General features: G+C 35.7%; 1 pseudogene; it reads left to right on the top strand.

Moving 5' to 3' along the window:
• Nucleotides 1-5,603, top strand: part of LOC107658277 (gamma-crystallin M2-like) — a 25,940-nt pseudogene extending 20,337 nt beyond the window's left edge.

Genomic DNA, 5,603 nt, shown 5'->3' with positions numbered 1-5,603 from the left:
TATGCTGATTACATGTCTATGTTTGGAATGAGCAACTGCATCAGGTCCTGCCGTATGATCCCTATGGTGAGCTCAATTAACATTGTATTTTTTATTTTGTAATACAACTTACAAAAGTAAAACTTATTTCATTGTCTTATATTTATTTTTACATTTTCTGTTGGTTCTGCTTGATAAACTTGAAAATAATGTACTTTTCTTCCACTACAGTACAGGGGATCCTACAGAATGAGGATCTACGAGAGGGAGAACTTCATGGGTCAGATGTATGAGATGATGGATGACTGTGACAACTGCATGGACCGTTACCGCATGCCTTACTGCCAGTCCTGCAATGTGATGGATGGCCACTGGCTCATGTATGAGCATGCCCACTACAAAGGCAGAATGTGGTACTTCAGGCCTGGAGAGTACAGGAGCTTCAGTAATATGGGTGGCATGAGATTCATGAGCATGAGGCGTATCATGGACTCCTGGGTACTAGTTTTCTAGCATTTCTTAAATTGTTAATAAAATAATTACTCTACAACACATTGTGCCTGCAAAATGATTACTGCCACTAATATTTGCATGTCTAATCAATCACAAAAAAGAATGAATTAAACAGACTCACAAATTTAGGCTCATGAGACTAGGACTATGGATTCCTTTTCTCATTTACAACCAGATTTAAATGAAGAAGGCTAAAATATTTTACATTTATTAGTTACTTAAAGAAACATGCTATTAGAAACCTGAAAAGTGCAATGTCTCGAGAACAGGGCCAGCTGTTGGATTTGTAGGGCCCAAGGTGGAATCATGAAAATGACCTTCAACTAGGAAAATCACGATTCACGATTTTATCTCGAAGTTGTCTGAGCAGTACAGCCAAACTAATTTCCCTATTTTAAAAACAAAGCCTTACAAGGTAACGAAATATAAAATAATGGCAGATATGTAGGTCAAAGTGGGAGAAGATAAAAAATCTTTGTCATTATTTTATCTTTGTTATTAAAAAATAAGAATAAAGATACACATTACAAATAGGCTACACATAATATACAAATAAAACAAACAGTGCTTTATTTTTCAGGTACAGGTGGTGTATTTAGCAGTAGCATTCAAAAAATTGAATGAACAAATATAAAAATAAAACAGTACTTCACTGTATAAATTATAAATTGATTCTTATTAAAACAACTGTATTAAAGTTCTTCAGTCAGGAGCAGTGAGTAATTTTTCTCTTTGTTTTTATTGTTTTAATAACATTAAAGGGATAGTTCACCCAAAAACGAAAATTCTGTCATTTATTCACTCTCAGGTTGTTTTAAACTTGAATGAGTTTCTTCTGTTGAACATACGTTATTTTGAAGGATGTGGGTAACCAAACAGTTGCTGGTCCCCAGTGACTTCTATAGTATTTTTTCCCCCATTATCAAAGTCAATGGGGACCAGAAACTGATTGGTTACCCACATTCTTCAAAATTTCTGTGTTCAGCACAAAAAAAATAAATTAATACAGGTTTGAGACATCATGAGCATGAGTAAATGACAGAATTTTAATTTTTGGGTGAACTATCCCTTTAATGACAACTGGCAGCATGTTTAGTACTATTAGTATGCTGTCATTTTAAGACTTGCACACATCTAATATACAGGCACGCATCCATTTTTCTCTCAACAGTTTACTTTCACTTTAGACATAACAGCTGTGTTTATATGTAAGCCTTGTGTGTTTTTTACATTATTAGTGCTATCAGACGCGAAAGATAATGTAGTCCAGCAATCAGGTGTTGTTTGAAAGGCTTTTCAGTGTGTGCGCACTTCAGGTGTACGCGCTCAGAAAAAGTGCATTTCAGAATGGCATGCGAATGAAATGTTTAACAGGCAAGGCTTTAAGCACATGCAAATAGTGTACTTTTGTGACTGCAAAGTGTAGTGTCCCGTGAGTGTATCTCTACCTCTGAGTTAACATTTGATGTGAATGTATGTCACATTGTACAGTATATTGAGATGGAGGCGCCAGAACTGCAACTGATAACAACTGCAACTGTAGCGCAATACTACAATATTTCTTCAAAAGCAGATCTTGGAGAATCGTCCACAATCAAAAATCGTGATATCGCACACCCTTACCTTCAACTTTTTATAATTGGCATTATATATAAAAAAACACAGTCACATAAACACCACACATAAGATTAGTGATTCCTTCTATATAAAAATGTATGTACAGTGCACCAGCCTGTACAGAGAGTTGGCAAACTGTGTAACCTGACACCACCAGCATTTCGAAATTAACTGTGATATAATTTCTTACATATATCAGATAATTTTTTTAATCATTTATATCAGTAATCATGTATGCCAATAATTATCTTTTTTTCCTTTGCCATGCTTGTCGTTCCCACGATTCAACTGTTTAATAAATGGTGATTTAAATTCAACACTCAAACTATCCACAAGTGTCTTGAGCGTTAGTTCATTTAAGAAGCTTCATTATATTTAATAACAATAAATAGCAACAACAGATTATTATAGAATATCTACCATTCAAAACTACTGAAATATCATTGGCATCAGTAAGCAGTGTTGGGCAAGTTACTCTGAAAATGTAATCAAATTACTGATTACTGATTACTCCTTTTAAAAGTAATCATGTTACTGTTCTGATTACTTTATTTAAAAAGTAATTAGTAATTAGTTACATTACTAGTTACGTTACTTTTTTCTCCAATAAATTTATGAAATCCCAGCATACATGCTCCTGATAAATATTTCTTATTAAAGCATCAACATTCACAGAATACTGTAAATTTTAACTAAAGCAAGCGGCTGCTGCGTGCATAGTTTGGCATGGCAGAATGCCAGCAAAGAGCTCTGCATTTATCATCTCTAAAAGACATCTCAGTTCATCGCAATCTCACAGATCTCTGTTATAACACAATAAATATATGCATAATGAATCTTTCATAATGTCTACAATTCGTGTGCTATAATGAGAGGATTCGTGAGCACGCACATTTCAGCACTGCATCAACGCTGCAAACATGCGTTATAGCCTAAATAGAAACTCTGCATACGCTTGCACCTTGGCACTTGACTCCACAGTGTGTGTGCTACATCCTTTTTACAATCTCTAGATTAGAAAACACTGCATTCTGTCAGCAACGTAACGCGGCAGTAACGTATAGAGACCTCGGCTTGTAACTATACTCTAATTACTATTTTTAAAATTATAACGCGTTAAATTACTCCGTTACTAAAAAAGTAATCAAATTACAGTAACGTGTTACTAAGTAATGCGTTACTGCCCAAGACTGTCAGTAAGGTTCCTAAGGGATTTAAGATTTATTCACATTGAACTGTTCTTTAGTCGTAAATCCTGAGAAGCTTTCATTATGCCAAAGAGGCATGGTGAGGTTCAAAGCAATAAGTAGTATGAGCCCAAGTGCTGGATAAAATGTGCTTTGAATTAAAAATCCAGGACTGGAGAGCCAAGAAACTAAATCAAACATAGGGCTGCTATTATCATGATTACTGTCATTTTAATTATTATTTTTTTTTAATCAGAATTATTTCATTTTCACATAAGCAAAAATCAAGAGAATGTCATGGTTTGCTTGCAGATTTAGTCACAGCATACAGAGCAAACGTGTGAAAGAAAACAGAATGGCACTATTACACTTTTATTAGAGCAGAATGTATCTGTATAGAGACTACTATAGAGTAACTCTAACTTACATGTTTGCCAGTGTTTTCAGCGCATGCAGCTCTTGTTCCATATTGTATAGAGAGCATGTGCACATGGTTGCCAGGTTGGGAAGAATAAGTAATACACTGGGTAAAACACATCGATTTAAGAGAAAAGCCTGTTTCAGGATAAATAACCAGAGGGCAAATGTCGCAGAAGGTTATGCTTAATAAATCAAGAGATATTGTTTTTGAGATATTGAGATATCAAGAGATTTTAATTGTGATCAGAAATCGTGATCACAATTAAAATACGATTCATTGTGAAGCCCTTGTCAAACTATTAGCAAAATGATGCCAGTATGCCCAACAATGCTACACACAGATAATGGAAATATGGGTTACACAAAAGAGCTAATACAAAAAAAAAAAAACTCTAGAAATTATTAGGATGTGTACCTGCAACAGATACAAAAAGAATATAACAAGAACTTCAAATGTATAAAAGTAGTTTAAGTACAAAACCAAAAGTGACATAATAAAATGGGTCTCAAATGAAATAAAAAAGATCTCCAATGAAATTAGTTGGACTAAAAATGGATCAATCATGGTCCAAGTCTTGTGTAGTAGTACTTCAACTGAAGGTGGGCAATCAGAAGATAGATGCCTATGAGCATCATTTTGAAAAGAGTACCGTTAAGTACCAACAAAAAAAAGAATGATAGAAAAATCTGAATCAATACAATAAATGGACACTCTTTGTTTAAGTCTTTTCTTAGTGTTCCACATTCAAGCTCTTTCATTTAGCAAATGGAAACTTAAGAAATTCTAGATTCCTGAAAATGTGAGGACAAAAATCTACATACCATGCTTTAATGCCCTCTGTTCTAACCTGCACAGTCAGGAATTGACTAACAATAGAGGCTGTGTAGTCTTTAGTCTTGGTCTAGTATAAAGGTAGGGGTGACAGCAGTCAGCCAACAAGCAGAATCAGCTTCAGCTTCTCATTTGTGGAAATACTGAGGATCAGCCAGCGCAACCATGAGGGTAAACTATATTCCAGCTCCTATTCCATACAGTTTCACTTAACTTACTTTAATGTGGTATTTATTACTTAAAACAACTAAGAAATTAACTTTGAATTTTCAGGTCACATTTTATGAGGAAAGAAATTTCCAGGGTCGCTCTTATGAGTGTATGGGCGACTGTGGTGACTTCTCCTCCTACATGAGCCGCTGTCACTCTTGCAGAGTGCACAGCGGATGCTTGATGATGTACGATCATCCCAACTACATGTGAATTCAGTATTTCTTTAGGAGGGGAGACTATGCTGATTACATGTCTATGTTTGGAATGAGCAACTGCATCAGGTCCTGCCGTATGATCCCTATGGTGAGCTCCATGAACCTGTTGACGTATTTATTAAGTGATGATAGACAAAGGTCCTAAATTTATTTTAACCATTTACTTTGAAATCCTTCAGCTTGAAAAGCAACATAGATCCTTTCAGAATGATGATCTGTGAGAGACAGACCTAGTTGCTGAAGATATATGGTTACATGTGATAATGATTCTTCCTGATTAATTTATACATAACTGACTTATCTTCCACTACAGCACAGGGGATCCTACAAAATGAGGATCTACGAGAGGGAGAACTTCATGGGTCAGATGCATGAGATGATAGATGACTGTGACAACTGCATGGACCGTTACCGCATGCCTCACTGCCAGTCCTGCAATGTGATGGACGGCCACTGGCTCATGTATGAGCAGCCCCACTACAGAGGCAGGATGTGGCACTTCAGGCCTGGAGAGTACAGGAGCTTCAGCAATATGGGTGGCATGAGATTCATGAGCATGAGGCGTATCATGGACTCCTGGTACTAGTGTTTAAATGTTTCAATAAAATAATTATTCTACAACATAAA

This window comes from Sinocyclocheilus anshuiensis, unplaced genomic scaffold, assembly GCF_001515605.1.
Source record: "Sinocyclocheilus anshuiensis isolate Anshui unplaced genomic scaffold, SAMN03320099.WGS_v1.1 scaffold263, whole genome shotgun sequence".
Lineage (NCBI taxonomy): Eukaryota > Metazoa > Chordata > Actinopteri > Cypriniformes > Cyprinidae > Sinocyclocheilus > Sinocyclocheilus anshuiensis.
The sequence above is the reverse complement of the archived record's forward strand: the minus strand, read 5'-3'. Positions and strand labels throughout refer to the sequence as shown.